At 41.7% G+C, this 26,906-nt stretch overlaps 1 pseudogene; it reads left to right on the top strand.

The window, feature by feature from the left end:
- The first annotated feature begins 7,770 nt into the window (after positions 1–7,770).
- Positions 7,771–25,037, top strand: LOC117555599 (annotated as a pseudogene).
- Positions 25,038–26,906: the final 1,869 nt, after the last annotated feature.

Raw genomic sequence — 26,906 nt, 5'->3', positions numbered from 1 at the left:
GTGTTGAATAGTGGTGATTCATTTATTTTTGCCGGATCAGATTACACTTTCGCACTAAACAAAAGTAATGAATTAATATGTTCAGATTATAAAGTATTGAATAATAAGATATTTCTACTATTATCACAGATAATGTTAATATCCTTAATCCTCCAGCAATCAGGCTTAACAACACCACTCTTTAATGTATTATCCATGCACAGAAATACCTACAATGATGTTTCAAGTACTGGATTAATTTCAGTTTTGGCCCAAAACAAATATTTATAATATTTCATATAACAATTATGTAGCATATTTGATCCTCAAATTAGAGAAGTATAATTTAAAGAAATTGATATTATACATTCAACATTAGATAAAAACAGAAGAATCCTTTCCAAGTACCATAAGTAGATGCTCAGGTAAGTATGGCTAATAGGAATAATTGACTTAATTTGGTACAGATCAGTGGTAGCATTTACAAATGTAATAATTCAAGTTTTAAGAATGTTTAATCCTTCCTTTCCAGGTTTTTACAAAAGTCTTTGAATATTTGCCTATCTTTTCCTTTTCAGATTTTGAACAATGTACTTGACTAAAATGAATGTATTGATTTGACTAAGTGCCTTACTCTTGACTAAAGCGTATTTAAGTAGACGTAAAAGTAATCCTAAAATTGAGGACACTGCAATTTTGCAGATTACAGATTGATCAAATCACCAGTGTGAATTCTATACTCTAACTGTGCATTTGTAGCTGGATCTCTTACGATCCTGAGTTTTAAAATGCTTTTGACTAGTGATTGCCTTGAAGTAAATCTTTAAAGCGGCAAGCTGGTTTTGATTTTATAGCTTGATGAGTGAAATTAACTAATGGTAAATGATAAAAGATATTAGTTTAAAACAAATATTTATCTATGTATGCATCTGTGTTTTATGTGTGTTCATTATTGTGCTTTTGACGAAAGATGATCAAACACTGATGAGAGATGATTTTTCCTATTATGATTGGCTGTATCAATCATTGTGATTGAATGTTTCAATCTTATTCTACTTTGTGATGTAATTAATGTAAGGTGAGACCACACTCAAATCTAGAGACGCCTATTGAGTTAAGTATTGACCAAATTATTATTAGACTAATATTTTTAGGTTATCATAAATGATAAAAAAGAGAGGACTGTTAGGGAAATAATTGTCCTAGACTCCTATATGTGACATACAGGACAAACCCTGACGTCTGTTTATCTCCTTTAAGGAGATAGGCTGCTTCAGCCATAATGTTATTGTTCCCATTCTGTGACCGGTCAACACTAGGTCACAGATGGTCTGTTGTTGTGGGTGCACTGGGACACTTCCTTCTTTGTTGTTTGTGGACTCCAAGGTATGACATCTTCGAGGCCATAGGTGACGGACGCAAGTGACTCAGTGTTGATTACTCTCTGTGAAACCAGTTAAATGGGCTAACGAGAGAGAGGCGCTCCAGAATTGACGTGGCAATCCACCCGTGCAGTCTCACCGTGGCTGCTGTGACTTGTGATGTGAATCCCCCGGCCGTAACTCCAAATACATCATCAGTGTTTGACATCGAACCTCCTGCTCTACCATGTCTCCTTCCTGAGTCGGTGACTCCCACTGCATGCTACACAGAATGCTTACAGTTCCCACAGAACTAAACTGCATTCTCAATTACGTTTAGCTAGTAACGTCTTTTCTCCCACGTTACGTTCGTTATGAACGTATCTCAAATACGTTTTTTTTCTAGATATCTTCTAGAAACATATTTTCTCCCACGTTACGTTTCTTATGAACGTATCTTAAATACGTTTATTTTCTACATATCTTTGCCATTTATTGTCTTGCTTATAATAATGATAATAGTCATTTATAAATATCATTTTAGAGCACACATTTGAAATTAGTAGGCGAGGCTGTAATTTCGCCAGCTGTTACTCTCATGAGCGAGGCAGAAGATAATAGTTTTAACATGCCAAAAAGCTGCTGTGTCATTTATTGCACCTCAAACATTAAAACAAATCCAGAATTACGTATTTCTGTACTTCTTCTAAGAAGAAAGGACAGTAACAGAAGATCTCTGTGACGCCAGATGTGGTGTTGTTAATGTGATATGATATCCGAAAAAAAATGCAGTTTAGGATGGCCGAAGACACTACACTACCCATAATCCCCAGCTATCATTTGGGACTACAGTCCCGTTGACAAACCCCGTGATTAATCTTCAAGCTCTGGGATTGGATGTTGGAGTGGCAGTGCGCCAAGGTTACGCCGAGCGTCAAGCTCTTTGAAATGGAACGAAACCACGGCAGACTATTCGAAACTGGAATCGCACGCCCCCCCAGAACTACACATGCTGGCTATTGTGTTTCGCAACATGTTCTCTATGGCACGTCTCTACTGGGAATTGTAGTTTTAAAAGACGTTTTTGTTTTTCCCAAAATTAGAAGTTGACAGTATCAAACTACAGGCCTGGAGGTTTAGGCGATAGGAAACAAATTGGTGTGTATAAATGTAAAACATGTAAGTACTAAATGGGTGAAAATCGCTTGTGTCCATAATGCGCAGCATTAATATATACCCACATGACAGCTCATTGTTACTTTGTAATTCTACTCCACTACAATTCAAAGGTTAACCTGGTATTTTTACTCCACTACATTTATTTGAGTTACTTTGCAGATTCTGATTAATGATGTGAAATATAAACAACCCTTAAAGCAGACTTTAGTTACACCTGAGTCAAATTCAGGGAAGGTGATTTTCAAGTGCCAACAATCAGGAGAGATATTTGATAGTTGGTGTGTGAGAAGACTAAACATTTATCTGCAGATCTCTATAAAGTATATTAATTACTCGTTATTCTCTACTAATAGTTAATTAAAAACTGTATATAATTGCTATTTTGCACATCCCTTTCAAGATTTCAAGATTTTCTAAGGTTTATTGACATATCATATACACAACTACGGTGTAGTTATGCAATGAATGAAACACTTGGATCACAGGTTCCTCAACAGTGCATCACAAGACATCTATCAATATGTGTGTATACCTCCACCATTAAACTGTCAAATTCTGCACATTTCTTATTCTATCTACATACATAAGAGTATAATTCATGTGTATAATATCAGTTAAAATAAGTGCTTCAACATAATTAACATTGCAGGGAAGCAATATATTAGACGTTAAGTACTTTGTCAGGCTTAATATTTATCTGTAGATAGATACCCCCAAAGCTTTTTTCTTATTTGAAAGAAGACCTTAATCTAAAGTATTCTTTAATGTGTTAATAAAGGTTAATTAGTTTGTCTGTTTTGCACATCCTCCTATTAATATCTTTGTACATCCAGCACTAAACTGTATTATTGTAGAGATCACTTACAGTATCTTCTTGATTTTTTATATTCTATATTTCTATCATTGACCTTCTACATTCCCCCTATGAAAGTATGTACTCTTATATTTGTTTCATCAAATAACATTATTCAACAAAAATTACATTATTCAACAACAATAATTCAATAACGTGCTTTAACCACTAGGCGGTGCACACAAGATACACAGCATACTAATAATAACTTTGTATTATTAGTAGGGCTGTCAAATGATTAAACATTTTAATCAGATTAATCACAGCTTAAAAATTAATTAAACATGATTAATCACCATTCGAACTATGTCCAAAATATGCCATTTATTTATGTATATTGTTGTGGGAATGGAAAGATAAATGAAAGAAGGCGGATATATCCATTTAACATACAGTATCTATGTTTATTATAACATTTTTCTGCGTGTCAAAATGAAAGACAACCCACACACCTATCAATCATCAAACCGTGGGGTCTTAATTCATTACAGTGTTGATTTCTATCAACGGGGAAGTACTTCAGGAAAGTCGACAGAGGGGGGGGGGGCGGCGGATAGTGGAGTACTTTGTGACCACAGAGTGTGAACGTTGTGATCAGCTGTTTTAGCGCAGTTCTCCAGTGAAGGGGGGGAGTCTCCCTCCGCAGCCGGTTGGCGTAGTTTTGGCACAATTCCGTTGTACAGACCGACGTTAACAGCAGCCCTGTCTGTGCACACGGAGACCGACTCTGTCGTCCGGTGATCTAACCGCCTTCTGGAAAAGCTTCACAAGTACCTCAGTACGCAAATGCGCTTTGTGACACAAGTGACGGTACGCATTTCAGAGAGATTACGCACATAACCTGCGTACCAGTTATGTGCACCCCTGTACTACAGCAAAAGTATTCTCCGTCGGGACTTCCTGCAACAACACCACGCCGTTATCAAAGATGTTCTATTGAGAAGACGATCACTACGTGACAAAAGTTTTCAAAACCGTGGCTCCTGAAATCAATCTTACTAACTGCTGTCTGTGCAATTTACTCCGCGCGAGTTGGCAGACTTTATTTTGCTTACTTTAACATCATTTTTCATGGTGGGGCTAAGCCATTTCTGGTGTAGCCTACCCCAGCCATACCCTGGCGCTGCCACTGGTGGCACGTATGGGGCGGGCCATTCTGCACATGCGTTAAATGCGTTACATATTTTAACGCAATTAATTCAAAAAATATATTATCCCGCCGTTAACGCGATAATTTTGACAGCACTAATTATTAGTGTAGGACACTTATGTATGTATAACATCTGAAGATGTGTAGTTTTATTCATAATTTTACAGGATATTGCTGTACTATTTCTCATGTTTTACTTCTACACATTAATATCTGATTTGTAAAACATCACAGACAGAGAGACATATCCGTCATTTAATGGTAAGCTATTGAAATTGTGATTCCATAGATGTGTCTCCTATCACCCAAATCCCCTGACTATTCACTCAACTCAGTATTTACATTCTTATATTCAAAGAAAATCAGTAATAACTACAAGTCCTTTTCTATCAGCTGTGCACCGTTATCTACCAATTGGATCAAATATAAAAGTCAGCCGAATTACTATTGATACTGCAAGGAGACGTATTTTGTGAAAATAAATGCAAGATGTTGTTTAATTGTTGATATATTGATGATCCACCTCACATATTCAGTTTTGGCGGCAGTTCTTCAAGTTTGTCCAGAAGTCTTCTCATCAGGGCTCTATAAATAAATATCTACGGCAGATATGTAATATTTAATGCAGCCGAACCGTGTATTACAATGCCGTTATGTGATGACTTCCAAAGAGAAAAGCAAGAACACTCGGAATAAAGTATTATTTAAAAAAAAAAAATGTTTTCGGATATCATATCGCATTAACATCATATCCCAAAATGCATTGCGGCTAAAACATACAATAAACGAGCTTAAAGCTGAGGATCTTGGGTAATCAGTTCAGTGAGTTTGTGGTGTGTATCGCTCAAAATGTCCCGTCTGTTTCCGGTGACTTTATTTATGGCTAAAAAGCATGCTAAAAAGCCCAAGATTATAGAAATAAACGAATAAATAAAAACAAGGATAATTGTGTGTTATTGTTGAGTAAATAACAGTGTGTTATTTAGAAAAGAATAACAAATTAGAAGGAAAAAAAGATTTTCAAAAATACAGATTTCAGTATTTTGAGGCTCTAAACCCCATTTATTTTCCTCACAGACAGGAAAAAAAGTCAGACATTATACGATTTAAAATAAAAACAAATAAATAAAAAGATAAAACACTGGCATGTAATTTACGTTAGAATAAATAGAATGGTTTTGAATAATAGATTAGAGTAACATCTACGTCACTTTACAGACCCGCCCACTTTTGGGGAAACCAACGCTGTCATTTGAACGCCGATCAAGCCTGAAGCCACAGAGATCTTCTGTTACTATCCTTTCTTCTTAGAGGAAGTACAGAAACACGTAACTCTGGACATGGTAAAGCAGCGTTCAGTTATTATGCTCCAAATATCTGGAACAAACTCCCAGAAACCTGCAGGTCCGCTGCAACTCTGACTACTTTTAAATCCAGGCTGAAGACTTTTCTTTTTGTCGCTGCTTTTAATTGAACTATTCACATCTTAAACTGCACTGTAACTTTTATCCATGTACTTTTTTCTTTTAATGTTTATTTTATTAGCTTTTCTTTTTAATGACTGATTTTAAATGCCATTTTCTTAATCTCTTTCATTTTTTGTAAAGCACTTTGAATTGCCTTGTGTTGAAAAGTGCTATATAAATAAACTTGCCTTGCCTTGCCTTGCCTTGCCTTGCCTTGCCTTGCCTTGCCTTGCCTTGCCTTGCCTTGCCTTGCCTTGCCTTGCCTTGCCTTGCCTTGCCTTGCCTTGCCTTGCCTTGCCTTGCCTTGCCTTGCCTTGCCTTGGATTTGTTTTAATGTTTGAGGTGCAATAAACGACACAGCAGCTTTTTGGCATGTTAAAACTATTATCTTCTGCCTCGCTCATGAGAGTAACAGCTGGCGAAATTACAGCCTCGCCTACTGATTTCAAATGTGTGCTCTAAAATGATATTTATAAATGACTATTGTCATTATTATAATCAAGACAATAAATGGCAAAGATATGTAGAAAATAAACGTATTTAAGATACGTTCATAAGAAACGTAACGTGGGAGAAAATATGTTTCAAGAAGATATCTAGAAAATAAACGTATTTGAGATACGTTCATAACGAACGTAACATAGGAGAAAAGACGTTTCTAGCTAAACGTAATTGAGAATGCAGTTTAGTTCTGTGGGAACGTAATTTTTAGGAGACAGGGTTGCCATAATACATTCTGACGAAAAATACAAATGATTATGAATACAAATAAAATAAAAGAAGCCTCCCGTGAGTTACTACAAGCTATAAAGTAGATTTTAAAAACGTTTTATAGAATAAAAGCTCACTGCTGGACGTTGTAGAAATGCGTGTGTGCACCACGACAAAGGAGCCTCATTCACTTTACATTGGGGTTGTTTGCGTGGTGCAGACACGTAAATGTGGCAAAGTTCGTGACTCCACCACGCAATGCGGTGTTAAGGAGTCGTGGTGGAGTCACGCATTCTGGAGAACTACAGGATGGCTGAGAATATACAAAGTTCCAGGGGCGTGGGTTTGGCTGGACGAGTAAGGAGAGAACGAGGGCATCCAGAGACAGCGTAAGATGACGACATACACAGTATCTCCGGACTGTATTAGTTGTCTCAACTTCAAAGACAAAATCATGGAGTTAGAAACTCGGGTTACTAATCTGTACCAGATCCGTGAGGATGAGACATTTCTGGACACGATACTCGAGGCAGCTGTGGTAAACAGCACCATTACCGATAAGCCTCTATCTCCACCAGAGCCGTGGCTCAGCGCACTGAACCGTGGATTAGGGTCCAGGAGAATAGGCGGAGTAAGCGAAACAGATACTCTTCCAGCATACGCTCTCCCCCTCTCGTGCTCAGAAACAGCTTTGAATCACTTGGAACTCCCAAGGCAAAAAGACACTGGAGTATTGACACTGAGCATGAGGGGCCCGTACCCCCGATGCGCCAGGACGGCGCATCAACACCAACACGGCCTGTTCAACTACGCCAGGGAGAGGTCCATTTCACCCCAAAACCCACCCAGACCTCTCCAGCTAGTCATAGCTTATTAACACATAGAGAAGCTAACGTTGCTAGCGTTAGCTCAGAGGCTACCCTGGACATTGCAGACAGAGCTACCAGCACTGAGGGCTCAAGGCTAATTGCTAACCCAAACAACACTGATAAAGGAGGAGGCGGCCTAAAAAGTGACGTGGGGAATGCAAGGACAACACCACAGACGGCTATTATCTTGATTGGAGATGCCATGACAAAGCATGTGAAACTTGCACAAGCAGATAATATCTGTCTGAGCAACACATCTGTCGAGGACCTGTCATCAGTGATACCAGAAATCCTCAAAGATAAACCAAACCGCACCAAGATTGTCATCCACACTGGATCGTTTGATATCCTGCACAAAACAACTGGCACTGAGACACATAAAAAATATTTCATCAAGCTACTGAATACACTAACCGAACATCAGGATGTATCCATCAGTGGACCAATTGCTTGCTATCGTAGAGGAAAAGAGGCATTCAGTCGACTCCTGTCTTTCAACACCTGGCTGGCATCTGTCTGTCACTCACACAAACTGAGATTCATTGACAATTTCAATATTTTCTGGAATTGTGGGGACCGCTTAGCATCTGATGGACTTCACCCAAATTATAGAGGTTCTCGTCTACTAACAGCAAACATCAGTCACGCGCTCTTGACCTCCTTAAGTGGACAGAATCAAGCCCCAATCTCTGCTCCATCTAAATCGAATGACACAACCTCTTGCATGGACACAAGCAACCCACTGACTTCCACGAAACAACATCTTGAACTCAGTGCAATCTCAGTGGACTCACTGCCCGAAGAAAAACAACGATAGTACAGATACCATGCCATCTCCAACATACCAGTAGTCTTAACCAGTCAATGGCGTGGTAAAAACTATGCACCATCTAATAGGCCTGCACGTGCAGTTAACCTCAAAGTTATCAAAGTCCAGCCAAAGCAGATCTCCTCTCATGACATAGAAGTCCAACAAATAAAATTAGCCCTCCTAAATGTCAGATCTCTGAATAATAAAACCTTTTTAGTTAATGACCTGATTAAAGAAAAATAACTTAGATTGCATCTGCTTAGTGGAGACATGGCTTAATAACGACACAGCTACATCAATAATGATAGAGACCTGTCCACCAAACTATAGCTTTTATCAACTGCCCAGAAAGAACCGAAGAGGAGGAGGGGTTGCAGCCATTTTTTCCTCAACATTTTTGTTCAGAATAACAGAACTAGGTGAGTTCATGTCGATGGAATATCTAGCCATTGAACTAAAAACTGAATCAACCATAATTGTCACAATATACCGTCCACCTAGACACTCACCATTATTTATACAAGAGTTCTCTGAATTGATCTCACTATGTGTTACCAGTTACGATAAGGTGATCCTAAACGGAGACCTGAATATTCATATAAATAAAAAAGCGGACTCCAAAGCTATAGAGCTTGCAAATCTACTAGATAGCTTTGATCTAACACAGCATATAATAAATGCAACTCACCGACATGGTAATACATTAGACTTAGTGATAACAACTGGACTAAACATCAATAATATCTCAATAACTGAGCTACCTCTCTCCGACCATCACTGTATATTCTTTGATGCTGAAATAACCCTTACTAAAACAAAAAAAGAAGTCATAGTTCAAAAAAGGCTCCTTAACGACAAAGCTGAATCAAAGTTCACCGATCTCATCAGACTCTATGAACCACACAGTCATGACAGCTCTCTGAATGAAATGGTAGAACATCTCAATGATGCACTATCATCTGTATTAAATTATGTTGCCCCACTAAAAACTAAAAAGAAATCGACAACCAGAGCCTCCCCCTGGTTGAACTATAATGGTGTCAAGGAAGAAAAAAGGAAATGTCATGCAGCAGAGAGAAAATGGAGGAAAACAAAAACCACTATCTGCTGTGATATCTACAAATATGCTTTAACTGCCTAACCATCAGACGAGCAAGGAAAGATTATTTTTCCAATATTATCACAGAAAATGCCGGAAATTCCAGAGTCCTTTTCTCCACTATCGATCAGCTGCTAAACACTGTCTCTGCCCCCCCACCCTCCTCAACAGCTAAATGTGAGGAATTTGCTCTGTTTTTTGAGAACAAAATAACTTCAATCAGAGCTAGTATCAATACTAGTGGAGGTGGAGATGAACCCGATCTCAGTAGAGTATGTAATGTAACCATGAGTAACTTCACATGCATCGCACTAAGCGAACTGTGTAAAACTGTCTCAGAAGCAAACTCCACAACCTCAGACATTGATCCTAATCCCCACAACATTCTTTAAGCGAGTGTTTGATAGCATCTCCAGTCCAGTCCTGGACATTATAAACACATCCCTTAAAACTGGCGTCTTCCCTGATGCCTTTAAAACAGCTGTTGTAAAGCCTCTATTAAAGAAACCTAAATTGGATAACAACACAGTAGCAAACCACAGACCAATATCAAATCTACCATTTATCAGTAAAATATTGGAAAGAATTGTCTCAGTCCAAATCAATTCCTATCTTAAAGAAAACAACATCTTAGAAGTATTTCAGTCAGGTTTCAGAAAATACCACAGTACGGAAACTGCACTCACAAAGGTAATTAGTGACCTCAGACTCAACTTTGATGCAAATAAAATCTCCATCCTTATCCTATTAGATCTCAGTGCAGCTTTTGATACTATTGATCACAACATCCTAATAAATCGACTTGAAAAGTTTATTGGTTTCACTGGTTGCGTGCTGCACTGGATCAAAACATATATCAGAGGAAGGATGTTCTATATTAGTCTAGGAGGCCATACATCAGAGAAACATGAAAGCCGCTACGGGGTTGCACAAGGGAGCTGTTTAGGTCCATTACACTTTTCTCTCTATATGTTACCGCTCGGCGACATCATCAGGATGATACACAATTGTACATATCCGCTGAACCAAATGATGTGACAGCCATAAACTCCATTACCAACTGCCTGACAGCAATAAACAAATGGATGAACGATAATTTTCTTAAATTGAATGAGGACAAAACTGAAGTCCTACTTGTTGGCCCCAAATCAAAAAGAGAGATGCTAACAAATAATCTAGGAAGTTTAAACCACTTGGATTAAACCGGAGGTGACAAGTCTCGGTGTCATCCTGGACTCAGATTTGAACTTCAACGGCCATTTAAACAAAGTGACCAAAATAGCTTTCTTTCATCTCAGAAACATAGCGAAGGTAAGGACCATTCATAAATCAAAATGATGCAGAGAAGCTATTCATGCTTTATATCTAGCCGACTAGACTACTGCAATGCACTATTCACTGGTCTCCCCAAGAAAGCTATTGGAAGACTCCAGCTCATTCAAAACTCTGCAGCTAGACTACTGACGAATACCAAAAGGAGGGAACACATTAGTCCTGTCTTAGCTACTCTACACTGGCTTCCTGTAACTTTCAGAATTGATTTTAAGGTGCTTCTCCTTACATACAAAGCTCTAAATGGACAAGGACCCAGCTACATTGCTGACTCTCTAATGAACTACACACCTGCCAGAACACTGCGATCATCAGATGCAGGTCTATTAGAGGTCACCAGAAAGAGTCCTAAGAAGATCGGTGATGCAGCCTTTGTAAACTACGCCCCAAAACTGTGGAACACGTTACCCAACAATATTAGGGAAGCCAATACATTAGGCATTTTTAAAAGGCAGCTTAAAACCTATCTTTTTACCAAAGCATTTGACTGATTTTACACTATTATACTGCACTATTCTCTGTGATTGACATTGCACTATTTCTCTAGGTTTTATTTCCCATGTTTTTTTAAATTGTTTTTTAAAATTATTTTATCCCATTTTATGCTTTGCTCTTGCTGCTTGTTTTACACTGATTTTATGTCTTATTTTTCACTGATGTAAAGCACTTTGAACTGCAATCCACTGTATGAAAGGTGCTATATAAATAAAGTTATTATTATTATTATTCTGGTGAGATCAGGTTGTTCTCCTTCCACATACTTTCAGCTAGAGACTTCATTCCAACTTTAAAATGATCACAAGACCTTCAACTATAAAACTTGTTCTTCAGATTTTTTATATCTTTAACACTTTTTGAGATATTTAACTTAGTTTGGAGCTTGGTAGATTTGATCTCAAAACAGAGTGGAGGAGTGCTTGAATTTCGCCTTACATTTCCTGGGACATCATTGTATGCTTGAATTGTAGGGAAACCTCTCTTACGTTGATAAAAACAAAAAAAACAAGAACAAATATTAAACAAAATGCCTCTTGAGGGCATGAAGAGACAAACACTTGTCAAAAGGTCCACTTAGCTCTCAATAGACTCCCATGTTAAATTATTCTGGTTCTTTCTTCAGAACAGAGAGAAGTAAACTTTAAACAAACTGCTCTCATCTTCACATTTAACACACAAAACCCCCCAAAAAAACATATATCAGTTCATTGGGGTTCCCTGATGCTCACGGTCTGTTAATTTTTTTATAGGAGCCATAGTTTTTGAACAGGTGGCAAAATTGTCAGATATAATCCTCAATGCATTCTTAATGGGGCTCAATTCTGCAGTTGGTTGCCATGGTGTTGCTGGGCAGATTGGAGCCACACACCTGAGTGACATCATCTAATCAGAGCAGACACGCAGACTGGAGGTTTGTATTATTATTTGTTCAATAATTTCATCACCATGGTAACCTTTGATCTCTGGGCTTACACACACAATATCGAACTCCTTCAGCCTACTTTAAGCTATAAACCATTCAACTATTAACTTATTCAGCTATTTCAGGACATTGAGGCTATACATGTTGTTGTTTATACCTTTTTTAAACCTTTTATTTTAAGTATTAAGCTTCTTCACTATTTTTCCAGTTTAACATTTCAGTTTCAAGTTTTCAACAAAGTCATTGCAATGCATTTGAGCTGTAACAATTTGATTCAAATCATTTCACTTTTCTGCATTTCTCCACTAAGTTCAGCAACACACTTACTTGGTTTTTGTAGCTAAAATAAGCTACCATTCAGCTAATAACATATTCAGCTTTTTCAGCTAAATTCAGCCACAAATGTTCACAGTTTTCAGCATTCGCACACATTTTCTGCAGGAAATGCATTTTCTAGTTAAAATATGTGCCTCACAAAGTGGCCAAAAGGGCGCAGGTTTAAATGGGCAATCAACGAAGGGAGGTCTCTAATAAGGGAGCCTACGTAAATACAAAGAAATATACACTAATCAACAAAAATATCAACCCTCACTATCAAAGTGGTACAACTAACAAAGGAGCTGTAAGCAAACACAGCGATACTACAGAACAACAGTCAAGGTGATGCTAAACTAATCTAGACACCTTCAATCATAACCACAATACTAATCACAGATCACAAGAGTTAACCACGATTAACGGTTTCGTTTACAGTCAAGAAGAAAAATAGCGAGAGGCGTCTGTTCACACAACAAAGCCTCCCGACTGATCGTTGTCCCCAGGCTTTGTAGTCGTCTCTGGAAGGTGTGCGCCGGATGTGCGCTGGGATTGGGGCTCGTCGGCCCGGCGTGCTCCAATCACAATCTTCGGGGACGGACCTGGAGATGGCAGCCAATGACGTCAGGGCAACCGCACAGCTCATTTACATATAACACAACAACAGAGTTAGCAGAACCGGGGAGGCGGCAGCCGTAACACCCCTCCCTTAAGACAGAAACCCACAGGTTTTGTGAAATTAAGCACACTGACGAACATCCTAATAACACACACTCTAACATTACTAAACAAACCTGGACAAAGCATCGGCCAACGCATTCTCTGAGCCCTTTTTAAGACGGATGTCTAATGTTGTAGTCCCGCACGATCAGAGCCCATCGCATGAGACGCTGATTGTGCTTGTACACGCTAAACCAGTATACGAAGGGATCGGAACATGTAAACACAACAATTGGCCAAAGGTTGGATCCAACATAAACCTCGAAATACTGTAGAGCTAACAACAAAACAAGGATGACTATCTGATAACCTAGCAGGCGCTCGGCACTGCACCACTTTATACACATGTATAAACCTCACAGCGGGCGGAACTTGTCATAAAGTCCGCGAAAATAAAGCCCACCCATTTTTTTTTTTAATGTTTTCAAATATTATTTTTTAGAATATCTTATATATGGTTTTAACACCATTACTGCCGTCAAGCATCCGAACGGAACCGCGTGCGCTCGGCAATCAGTGTCCCACACACCAGCCGCCACCGCTCCCACTCAAGCTCCCCCAACGAGATACCTCCAACTCCAGACAGGTACCAGGCTTTGTCTACTCTGCCAGCGAGGGCAAACAACCGGGGCCACAACAGGCACAGCCAGCTCCAATCTCCCCACCACCGGCAGCCTGCCTCATTCGCAGCCCCCGGCCACTCGCAGCGGCGCACTCGACATGCCTCTCGGACGGAGCCCGAACTCAGGAGGTGGACAGTCATTCAACTCCAACGTTTCCTGAAAGAAAACGGCATCCACTTTCATCGAAACCTTTCAACCTCTACAAAGCCTACAGCAGCACAACGGCAAGAACAACGAGACACACAGCTCTTCCTGCTCCAGAGCCAACCACCACACACCTTCCTCCTTTAGCAGCTAACCCCGTAGCAACAGCGCCTCACCCAGTAACCCAAGGGGCCATGCAACATTCTAACCCATTAGCCGACTCTTACCCAGTACCTTCTTTTCCAACTGGTCTATTCTTTCCCCGTCCCCTCCCCCCATCCCTTCCCCAACACCCAAATGTGTTTCCTCCCTGTGCAACCAGCTACACTCTAGCCACAGCAACACCACCCATCCAGCCAGCCTCCTCAGTCTATCGACCTTCCCCCGTGTCCCCCGTCTTTCGCCAGCAGATTCTCCTCGGTAACTATGTAGACTTAGCTCAGCTACTACAGCCATCAATCATCTACACTAGCCAGCCAAGGGAAATGCAGACCAACTTCGGTTTAGTCCAGTTGCGAAATCCATCACCTCTGAAGTCTAAGGACTTAACCCCGGCAGAGTTCACCCTAGCTTTTTCCCTATACCACGACGTCATCTGCTCAGTCTATCCCACACGCAGAACCGAGTTAGATGAGTACCTCATCATAGAGCTCGACATGGCCTTACGCTTCGGAGGCTCAGGTTTTTACACCTACCACGTCCACTTCGCTAGCCAAGCCGCCGGCCGCATCAAGCAGTTCAACCAGGGAACATACTGGGGCGCTCTGGACTCCAAGCTTTACTGCTGCATCTTTGCAGCACGCGCATCCCTCTCTTGCCAATTATGCGGAGCCCCCTCCCACCCGGCCTCAGCATGTTCAGTCAGCGCCCCACCACCCGAGCCACCCCGCTCACTGCCCTTTCCATCAAGAGACAACGCCTCAACCTTCAACCGCCTATCACCCGCCGCACCCCCACCTCCCATCATCCCTAGGCCCGCAAACAAACGTTCATCAGCCAACGCCCACGTTTCAAAGGGCGTTGACAGACGTGGAAGGCCAAGGAGGCAGGATGGTGTGTAACAATTTCAATGACCTAGGCTGCTCTCATAGCTGCCGCCTCATGCACATCTGCTCTTTCTGCGGCGGCGCTCATGCCAAGAGCACCTGCCCTCACAACCCAACTACACCAGCAGATTGACTAGCACGGCACCTCAGCACACCCGTCAAGATAAGCAACTTAGCTACCGCCTTAGTAAATCATCCAGATAGACAGTTTGTTTACTTTCTCACCAATGGCTTCTCCCATGGTTTCCACCCAGGCATAGCAATACTGCCTGACACATCTCACATCTGCCACAACCTTCAGTCTGCTTTAACAGAACCCCACACCGTCGACACCTTACTGGCCAAAGAAGTCAAAGAAGGATTCATGATAGGCCCATTCGATAGTCCCCCCTTTCCAGTGTTCCGCATCAGTCCAATAGGCATAGCTACTCGGAAAAACTCCGGGAAAAAGAGACTCATAATAGACCTGTCTTCTCCACACGGCTCAGCCATCTCGAGCATTAACAGCGTCATTCCAAGTCCAGACTTTTCGATGCAATACGCAAACATCGACCACGCCATCACCCTCATCCACTCAGCAGGCCGCGGAACATGGCTCTCTAAGGCAGACATCACCAGTGCATTCAAGATCTTGCCTATTCACCCAGATTTCTGGCGTTTCTTTGGAGTGTACTGGAAGGGAGCCTATTACTTCTCAGTACGCCTCACATTCGGCTGCAGAAGCAGTCCCAAAATATTTGATTCCCTTTCTGAAGCTCTGTGCTGGATCATGACAAACAACCACAGACTCCCCTATGTGCTCCATCTTCTTGACGACTTTCTCATCGTCACTCCACCATCCTCACCCCCCTGCCACAGGCTGAGCACACTCATACAAACATTTGCAGACCTTGGCATCCCTCTGTCTGAAGAGAAAACCTCAGGGCCTAAAACCTCTATTGAGTTTCTAGGCATCATCTTTCCAGGCTTCTCTACCCTCAGAGAAAGTACCGCGCATCACTCTCCTCTTGTCAAACTACTTACAGGCAGACAGATGCACGAAACGGCAGCTGTTAGCCCCCCTCGGCCACCTAAATGACGTCATCCGCATAATACCTCAAGCAAAACCCTTCTTGTCCAACCTGCTGAACAGTTTCCTGCATCCACGATCGACTAGTTCTCGATGATGCATGCAAAATGGAAATGCGCCTTTGGCAGGATTTCTTGTCCTCGTGGAACGGCATCTCTTTCTTTTATGATGACTTCATTACCAAACCCGAGGATATCCAACTCTTCACTGACGCAGCCCCCTCCATAGGCTTAGGCGGCTACTATGCAGGGAGATGGTTCTCATCCCCCAGAGTTCACAGCTCTCAATTCACAGACGCTTTCTCTTTCATCCGCACTTCACAAACGATATCCCATCATCATAGCTGCCATTCTTTGGGGGCACGAATGGTCTAAGAAAGCCATACTCATCCATACCGATAACAGCGCAGTCGTAGAGATCCTTAACCTGTTAAGCCCTGAGCCTGTTTTTCAGGTCTCAGGCTCGAAAATGACATTTCCAGAACAAATGACCATATCTTCCCTTCTAAAAGGGTTAAATTAATAATCTTTTTTCTCAAAGTAATGATTAACCTGTGAGTTGGATGTAGAAGTGTCAGAATCAATATAGATGTTTCTGTGTCAAAGTAAATTCAGATGGCACATAGTAAAAAAAGGTAAATTCTTACCTCCGCCTAAATAAAACCCATTACTTATAGTGAAAACCACCCTTGAATGATGGGATGGTAGACTAAAAGCTTTAGGAATCCAAAGTATAACATATAATAAGTACCCTGTATCAAGATTGAGGCAAAACAAGTGAAATCTGACCTTTTTAGAGAGGTTTAGCAAAAAAAAGACTGACCTTTGGGCACATTTGGATACCATCAGTGCCATTTGACCTTTTTCAGATACCATACTGTACAAATAATTGTATTATCACTATAGGTAATCATTCCATCCAAATGCAAGTGTTTTTATAAAAAAAATATATATATTAAATTTACATTTTAAAAAAAGAAAAATTAAATGACATTTTTTTTTTTAAATGTGTGTGTGTGTCTGTGTGTGTGGACTTTTTATATACATATATATATATATATATATATATATATTAATTATTAATGATCTCATATTCTCAAGGAACTGCGCTACTTCTAACCTCTCTGTAAACCCGCTCCACACATCCGATCACTTCTTCATTTCATTCTCTCTACCCCTTTCCAAACATAACAAACTAATCTCTTCTCATCCTGCACTTGTCCGCCGTAACCTTCGTTCCCTCTCCCCCTCTACCTTTGCCTCGTCGGTGCTCTCAGCCCTCCCTTCCTCTGACTCGTTCCAACTCCTGCCTTCAAACTCTGCTGCAGAATCTCTCCTCTCTACTCTCTCATCCACTCTGGACTCTCTCTGTCCTCTCACATCTCGGCAGGCTCGTCAGTCCCCTCCTGCTCCCTGGCTAAATGATGCACTGCGTGCTAATAGAACCGTCCTTAGGGCAGCAGAGCGGAAACGGTGGAAATCCAAACACCGTGACAACCTCCTAACCTATCAGGCTCTCCTCTCCTCTTTCTCTGCTTCGATCTCTCAGGCAAAAAGCACTTTCTTTCAAGATAAGATCCAATCTTCCTATTCCAATCCGAAAAAACTATTTTCCATCTTCTCCACCCTCTTGGACCCTCCAAAAGCCCCTCCCCCCTCCTCCCTTCTGTCAAGCGACTTTGTTACCCATTTTGAAAAAAAGGTTGATGATATTCGCTCTTCTTTTTCTGACTCACCTTTACTCACCGCTGGGTCACCAGACCCTCCTTCCACCAACACACTAACCTCCTTTTCCCCTCTCTCTCCAAGTGAGGTTCTTACCCTCATTACCTCTGCCCGCCCTACCACCTGTCCTCTGGACCCTATCCCTTCAAACCTCCTTCAGACTATCGCTCCTGATATTCTACCGTTTCTCACCCATTTCATCAACACTTCTCTAACTTCTGGTCACTTTCCAAACAGTCTCAAGGAGGCAAGAGTAAACCCTCTCCTAAAGAAACCTACTCTCAACCCGTCTGATGTTATAAACTACAGGCCTGTCTCTCTCCTCCCGTTCCTGTCTAAATCACTTGAACGCGCTTTCTTTAAACAACTCTCCTGTTATCTCCATGAGAACAACCTTCTGGATCCGCACCAGTCTGGTTTCAAGGCAGGTCACTCCACAGAAACTGCTCTCATTGCTGTCACGGAGGAACTGCACACTGCCAAAACTGCATCCCTCTCCTCTGTCATCATCCTGTTGGACCTGTCTGCTGCATTCGACACGGTGAATCATCAGATCCTCCTTCGCACTCTCCAAAAACTTGGAGTTTCAGGCTCTGCACTTTCCCTCCTCACCTCATATCTGAAAGACCGTACCTACAGGGTGACTTGGAGAGGGTCTGAGTCCGACCCTTGTCAATTAACTACAGGGGTCCCTCAGGGCTCTGTTCTTGGTCCCCTCCTCTTCTCCCTGTACACAAACTCGCTCGGATCAGTCATTAGCGCGCATGGTTTTTCATACCACTGCTACGCTGACGACACCCAATTAATTCTGTCCTTTCCCCGCTCAGAGACCCAGGTCGTCGCACGCATCTCTGCTTGTCTAGCTGACATCTCTCAGTGGATGTCTGCTCATCACCTCAAGCTCAACCTTGACAAGACTGAGCTGCTCTTCCTTCCGGGAAAAGATTGTCCCACTCTTGACCTAACAATCAACATCATCGGCACCTCAGTTGTTTCCCCGACTCAGACTGCAAGGAATCTGGGTGTGATCCTAGATAACAAACTGTCCTTCACTGCAAACATTCCTGCTACAACCCGCTGCTGCAGATACACGCCTTACAACATCAGGAAGATACGTCCCCAGCTGACACAGAAAGCGACGCAGGTTCTGGTCCAGGCTCTCGTCATCTCACGCCTAGACTACTGCAACTCCCTCCTGGCTGGTCTACCTGCATGTGCCATCCGACCTCTGCAGCTCATCCAGAATGCAGCGGCTCGTCTGGTCTTCAACCTACCTACATTTTCCCACACCACTCCGCTCCTCCGCTCCCTTCACTGGCTTCCGGTAACTGCTAGAATCCACTTCAAGACACTGGTACTTGCTTTCCATGCTGCGAATGGATCTGGCCCTTCGTACATCCAGGACATGGTTAAACCGTACACCCCAGTGCGTGCACTACGCTCTGCATCAGCCAAACGACTCGCTGCGCCCTCGCTGCGAGGGGGACCCAAGTTCCCATCGGCAAAAACACGTGGGTTTGCTATCCTGGCTCCAAGATGGTGGAATGAGCTCCCCATTGACATCAGGACAGCAGATAGCTTTCACATCTTCCGGCGCAGACTGAAAACTCATCTCTTTCGACTCCACTTCGAGCGATAGAACTATTAACAAAGCACTTTTATACTAATAAAGGACTGGCTTATCTAAAGCCAGTTGAGTAGCACTTGAAATGTTTTGGCTCTATGAAACCTGATGTACTTATATGATTCTGTTTTCTTCAAGGTTGTGTCTTCCTGGTCGAATGTACTTATTGTAAGTCGCTTTGGATAAAAGCGTCAGCTAAATGCAATGTAATGTAATGTAATGTAATGTAATGTAATGTAATGTGTGTGTGTGTGTGTGTGTGTGTGTGTGTGTGTGTGTGTGTTGTTAGAGATTTAAAGGGATAACTGATCCGCTTTTCAAATCTCCGCGCATCCCTATCAAGCTGGTTATAATACAGGAAGGAATCCACCATTAATCTACTTTAATGGTAATATGACAATGCAATACAATCAATACAGTACAAATTCAATACAGTTAATCTTTGGGATCCCGAATTTACCTGCACGTGAGCCAGCCAGAGGAAAGAGGCTGAACACCGCGTGTGTGTCTGTGTTTATACTTTTTAACAATGGGAGGAGTTATCAGATCCTCCCATTTGGACCTCCTTGATTGGCAGCCCCAAATATCACTAACACCTCAGACTGGTGCTTCCCCAATCACTGTAGCTAGATCTAAGTTGAATGCAAATCAAGACATGCTCTCACCTTCCCCCATCTTCCTTTGTCCTCAAAAACACATGTCAACAGGCCCCAAATCCAGCTCACAGTTTTACCCAAATTATTCCCATTTTAAGCTTATCCATAGTTTGCTAACATGAATACATACAAATATTTCACTACAAATCCCCCTTTTTATCTCTTTCTCCAGAGATAAACTTAAACAAGGCATTTTGAAAGATACCCACTGTCATTCTTTTCTACTGTGTCCGTCCCCCAAACATTGTATAAATCCATCCGAAGCTGGTATTTAGAGTACTTGAAACCTTCATGGAGACAGAACACCACTTTCCATGGCAGTGAAGGAACCATGAGGGGGCAGCTGAGTGCTAGAATCATCAGCCCCCCCCCCCCCCCCCTCGGAGGAATAGCCCACAAGGACAGATAATAGGGAGGGGGAGAAGCGGCTTTCCCTTCACGGGTGGAACTGATCAGAGAGAAGTAGACTCCTCTGCTGCCTCGACAAGTCCCCTGTGCCGTCCTGGCTTGCCGTGTCTTTGTCCCCCCGATCCGCTGACGGCAGCTTCTGGGCTGCCTGCTAGAGAGATGTCTTCCTCCTCCTCCTCCTCCGGCCCGCTGATGGCGGCTTCCGGGTCGATACTGTAGAGATGTCTTCCCGATCCTCCTTCTCCGGCCCGCTGATTATGCCTCCCGGGTCGTCTGCTGTAAGGATGTCTCCAGGGTCCTGCTCCTCCAGTCCGCTGCTTCCGAGTAGTCCACGTCTGCCAGGGCCACGTCCGTCCTGATGTCGTCCCCTGGTCCTAGCAGGTGGTTTCCCCGCCGCACACTGGCTCCCGTGGTACGAGCTGTCCCCCTTTTCTCCCAGGCAGACGGCATAAGAGGTCCGCTGGGTCACTCGGTCGGGGCCGGAGAGCCTGGAGTTGAGCCACTTTGTCCTGATGACTTTCAGCCAGACGAACTCTGCTGTGTCGGCCTCGTGCTTCTCGGGTCCCCCTTTTCGCGCCAGCAACCTGTGTGGAGAAATCTGATACAACTCCCTCAAGCCTACGCTCAGCTGTTTTGACCCACTTGGAGCCTGTTGGTGGGGTGTCTTGAAACAACAGCCGTCTGTGAACAGGTTTTCCAAATTAATTGTAGACCTCCTATCTGCCAGTGCAGCTTCAGAATCTTAATACTTGGATTGTGCCAACTAAATAAGAACCCCAACATCTTTAGTTAAACTAAATAACATATTTCAATAGCTCTGAATTTCTGACAAGCATCCGTGTTTATTTTTAAATGAAATCCTATTTAAAATCCAAATATAATATGAACTGCTAATGTTTCTGGTAAAGAAACACACTAATGTTATGGATTCAAAAACAACCAAAATCACGATACTAAGAAAGTGAATGATTTCCTGGTGATACTGCTTCTACCTGTCAGTGCTTAGATATTATCACGCTGAAAAAATGAATACAGTCATCAAATGTCTTTCTATTCTAAATTTAGATGAAATGTATATCCCCATAATGACCTAAATAATAAAGTCTATGGCTTTTACTTCTTTACCAGGCTAGTTACATGATGTTGTCTAAATTAAATTATGTCTCAATACACTACTATGTTTTAGCTTTAACTGTAATATGTTCTTTCTACATTTCAAACCCCAGTTACTCTAATGTCTGTTAAAATATTACAAAATTGTTTCATTATCACAGGTCAACTTCTTCGGTATTCTATTCTGGAATTACATCTCTCACAGTAGCCCCTTGGCCACTGATTCTGTGTTACCTGTTATAATTCAAATCAATATTTAGAAACATCTCAACATTCATCAAACAGTATCTTATCCCCAGATATGGAGCAGGTTAATTACATTCAATGCTCAGTTTGAACATCTCGGTTGGGGCGGAAGGTTTCTGTCAATCCTTAAAAGAAAAATTTAAATTGTGAATATTACAGCCATGTTAACATTTATACATTATACACACTCCCCCCTTTTTACACATGAAATCATGTGTAACAAAACCCTGTAATGGGGAGGGGAACAAAAACTGTCAGGTAATTGGTTAGGGACATAACGAACATTATTTACAATTTGACATCCATTATCATTATTTCCACAGTAAACACTTCAGTGAAAAGAAGTGTTCCTCTCCGTCCTTCAGGCCTAAAAGAAACAGAATCTTCAGATTTTAGTTTTACATTTGCAAACCGCCAACTCATGTGAGAGTACCGGGTCACATGTGCGGTTTCCCCTTTCTGTGGAATTTTTAGGAAACCACTCGTTTCCCTTGGAGCTCCAAAATAATATGTTAGTCCAAAAACATGCTTGGTTAGTTATTGTTTTAGAATCATGCAGTTGCACTGATCACATGCAGACATACACTCACATTCACACTGTCTGGTTGTCATGTCAAGTTTGGTCAGGTTCACCCCAGAGTCAGTCATCCACAGTGCCTTGTCAAGTTACACTGTCGGACAGGGTCAAAGGTCAGTTGGTCTCCGTCTTTTTTGGCCATGTGTCGTGCTCTGCAGAGACTTTGACATTTCAGCATAGGCCAGTATCCTTTGTCTACAAAAATATGTATATATGTAGCGCTATCATTTATTAATTCACGATTTCAACTATGATTTTCAAGATGGTTCTAACTTTTCATTGGGACTTCTGCCTCCCACCTTTCCTGAAACTTGGTACAAAACTCACTTCCTTCGAGTACTACTACTACTGCAATCCATTTACACCTAATTAGTATTAAAATGTCTAATGATCTATTTCAGAAACTTGTGTACATAACTATTATCTTGAGTCAAAACATTACTAGGATCTGTGTCGCTCTGCATTTCATAGCTCATTATACTCATTTATCTTTAATTCTGGTCTACTTAAAAAACAATGTTAAACTCTTTAGCAGTGTGTGGAACCTTGGGTGTCCAAACATGCAACAATTACTCCCTCCTTTATCAAGGATTTAAAACCGAAGTCGTTTTATATTTCCATCTTAAAGCCCTCCTATGGTAATAACTATGCTACAATGGTGAAATCAACACTTTAGATTGGAATTGTATATGTGGCTTGGCACCAGCTCTCCCCTTAACATTATTAATACAAATAAAGATTTGTCCTATAGAGTGGTTCCTAAAACTATCCTTTTAATGGTGATCAATATTGTAACCAATGAGATCGCTACTTTATTCACACGTGAATACAAATCTCTTAAAGAATGATTTGTTAACATGATGAAAATATTGAAGAATATGGTTCTACTCTGTCAGTGTGTTTTAGGATGATTCTCATTTTACTTTAATAGTTTCCTCTTTACTGCTATTTTTAATTTACCAATTGATTAATACATCTTTCTGTCTTTACGTATTTATGAAGTTAATTCAAGTTATTTAAATGTGCGTTTTGTGAATAAGTGTGTTTATGTGTAACTCACTCATTCCCGTTCTCCTTTCCTCCTCCCCTGGTTTTCTCAAGCCGTGACCCCGGCCTCCTCACTTCTAATCGACCATGCCAACTCCTCTGATTCTGTCTTCTCTTCAGTCCATCAGCTGTTGAATCCATCCGCTGTAACTTTTTTAGGCAGCCATTGGCCCAGTTACATCTGCAGCCCCATCATGCCACTGTTGTTACACTCCTCCTTTACAGTCTCTCTGCTGTTTTTATGGAGGGCGGATTCTGCTCTCATGTCCCACACTCTACTATTGTGCCAAATCTCGCGGCGCAGTTTGGAACTTCATGTCCTGTTTGAGGGACAGATGAGAGTTTGCCTCTTTGTCAGCATGCTGGTTTGGTTCTGGATGCCTCAGGTGGAGATGGTTCTGGATGCCTCAGGTCGTTGTTGGTTCAGCTCTGGTTCTCTGTCTGTACGACGGAGAAGGAGGAGTCTCCTGTTGGGTTAGGTCTTTCGTCTGCTTGGAGGGTCGGGATCAAAGCCTTTCTAACTCAGAGGGGGAGTCCAGGTCTCGGTACACATTACCTATAAGAAGTCTAGCACACTGATGTTAAATAAATCCAACCCTTTCCACTCTGTCTCTTTCTAATCATACTATCTGTCTTAGTTGTTAAATGCCATCTAAACAACATAATTAATGTCTACCAATGATATTACAAAAACTCACTCTAAAAATTGTTTCATCCTTTGCTACATATTTACCCAACACAACTCTGAAATGCTTACATGTTTCCAGCATCACATATTCCACACACTATGAAAGAACATCTCCATATTTTCTCTCATTTTAAATCCCACTGTTACTTCGAACAATAGTAAACCTGCAGAGCACACCAATCGGATCACAGTAATGAAATTTGAATCAAGTGTAGGCCTATGTCTAGTTTCTGAACATTTATTTATATTGTCTAAATTCCTTGTCTATGATGTGCAAACAGTTCGAGTGTAAAATGTGTTTTTCACAATGTATTTACACTCTACAGATTCTTGAGTTTACTCAACTCCTGGTGCTGTCGTTGTAAAAAATGTTCAATTCCTTATTGTTTTGTACCAGTTTTCCAAAATCAGTTCTAACTGCCGTGCCGTTTCTGGAAAGGTGGCGGTACGGCTACACAATGTGTAAGAAGGTGCCAACATGTTCCTTTTTTAACTTTGCTTTTATTTATCTGACTTAATTAATATGTGTTCACTTGTATTAATATACTGGGCTATTGTCGTTGTTACTATTAACGTGCTTCCCGTCTTCAATACCGGCCAGCAATGTAATGATTAAACTCTAAGCTCGAAGAAAAATGTCAAGGGTGTGATACCCCCTTTCAGCCACTAGATGGCAGCAGCAGAGGTCCGCAGACAATTGCTCACACAGGTATTTTAGGTATAAATCACACCGATTTATTCCCCGTACAGTTTGTCCAGCTTTTATAATGTGATGTTTATTTCAACAGGCTAGTGGACCTCGAATGATGAAACACAGATCGTGAAGAGCCCTTTATCCCACGTTAGCTTTTCAAATTAAGTTTACAGACAAAGGGAAACGCTCTCCCTCGATTTAACATATAACTGACCTCTGGCTTTTAGCTTTCAGCCTTGGTCTGTTATTTAACCCCAGTTTTAAACGGCGACCCGATCTAAAATATCGTGTTTCCAGGTTTTGTCGTGCAGGAATCAAACCTCGCAACCAAACAAACTGCACCGTCTCCACGCCACTCAGGAATAAACTACCTGCAGATCCGCGCCAAACTGCTCTATTTACGTTACACAGGACTTTCCGTCTACCTGGCGATCAACGTTTACGTTTTGTATATAACTTTCCTAACATAGTAAAATATGCATTGTATATTCCATTTAAACTTTAAAAACACTGTGAAACGCCTACAGACAATCCTAAAGTTTGAGTGTATCCAATTACAGACAGTCGGTTTTCATAACAGGCGTCTGCGTACCTTTATTTGTAGAGTTCGTGCAGGGCCCTGCCAATTGTCTGAGATGTTTGAAAGCGTTTGTTCCCGACCCATTCTGGTCGTCTGGATTCTTCCTCAGCTTCGTTATATCTGGCACGTCTGGGTCACCACTTGTTAGAGATTTAAAGGGATAACTGATCCGCTTTTCAAATCTCCGCGCGTCCCTATCAAGCTGGTTATAATACAGGAAGGAATCCAGTGCCACCAAGTAAACAATAATCTACTTTAATGGTAATATGACAATGCAATACAATCAATACAGTACAAATTCAATACAGTTAATCTTTGGGATCCCGAATTTACCTGCACGTGAGCCAGCCAGAGGAAAGAGGCTGAACACCGCGTGTGTGTCTGTGTTTATACTTTTTAACAATGGGAGGAGTTATCAGATCCTCCCATTTGGACCTCCTTGATTGGCAGCCCCAAATATCACTAACACCTCAGACTGGTGCTTCCCCAATCACTGTAGCTAGATCTAAGTTGAATGCAAATCAAGACATGCTCTCACCTTCCCCCATCTTCCTTTGTCCTCAAAAACACATGTCAACAGGCCCCAAATCCAGCTCACAGTTTTACCCAAATTATTCCCATTTTAAGCTTATCCATAGTTTGCTAACATGAATACATACAAATATTTCACTACAGTGTGTGTGTGTGTGTGTGTGTGTGTGTGTGTGTGTGTGTGTGTGTGTGTGTGTATGTGTGTGTGTGTGTGTGTGTGTGTGTGTGAGAGAGAGAGAGAGAGAATGGATCACTCTGCATCTTCATCACTCTGGCCTGCATTGTCAGTCACCTGATACAGTGCATCATCATAAAAAGCCCTCACCACATCAGACACACCTATTGCTCCTAATAGTGCCAGCACATCGCGCTTCTTTGCAGCCTTCACAGAAGTCTGCTTTGGAAGTAACTCAGGCTTCAGGTCAGCCCACCGCTTGCCCCGCTTTAATACACTATGGAAACAATACTTCCCATTGTAGCCTTAACACACACTTTTGCGTCTGACCTATAATCAAACGCCTCCCAGTCTTTGCCATAAACGTGAACGTGGCCGAATTGCTGCAGGATGGCATGGTATTCCTGTGGTAGCAGAATTGTGTCCATTTTCCGGATCTTCTGCTCAATTCTGCCAAAGACTCGGTCTGCAGGGAGATAACTGTGGCCCCTTACTGGAAAGGTGTGCTCTATGCTAAGGTTGGAAAAAAGCTGTCGAAGTTCCATCAGCATGGACACCATGCTGATGTTCTTGTTCTGCCCAAAACAAGAGTCGCTGAACAGCCGAAGCCCCCTGGATCTGCCGACTTTGTCCTGAAGTCGAAGCTTGAGGCAGTCACTCAGCGCAGAAGCAATCATATTGCTGTCTTTGCTACCC

Source organism: Gymnodraco acuticeps, unplaced genomic scaffold, assembly GCF_902827175.1.
Source record: "Gymnodraco acuticeps unplaced genomic scaffold, fGymAcu1.1, whole genome shotgun sequence".
Taxonomy (NCBI): domain Eukaryota; kingdom Metazoa; phylum Chordata; class Actinopteri; order Perciformes; family Bathydraconidae; genus Gymnodraco; species Gymnodraco acuticeps.
The sequence above is the reverse complement of the archived record's forward strand: the minus strand, read 5'-3'. Positions and strand labels throughout refer to the sequence as shown.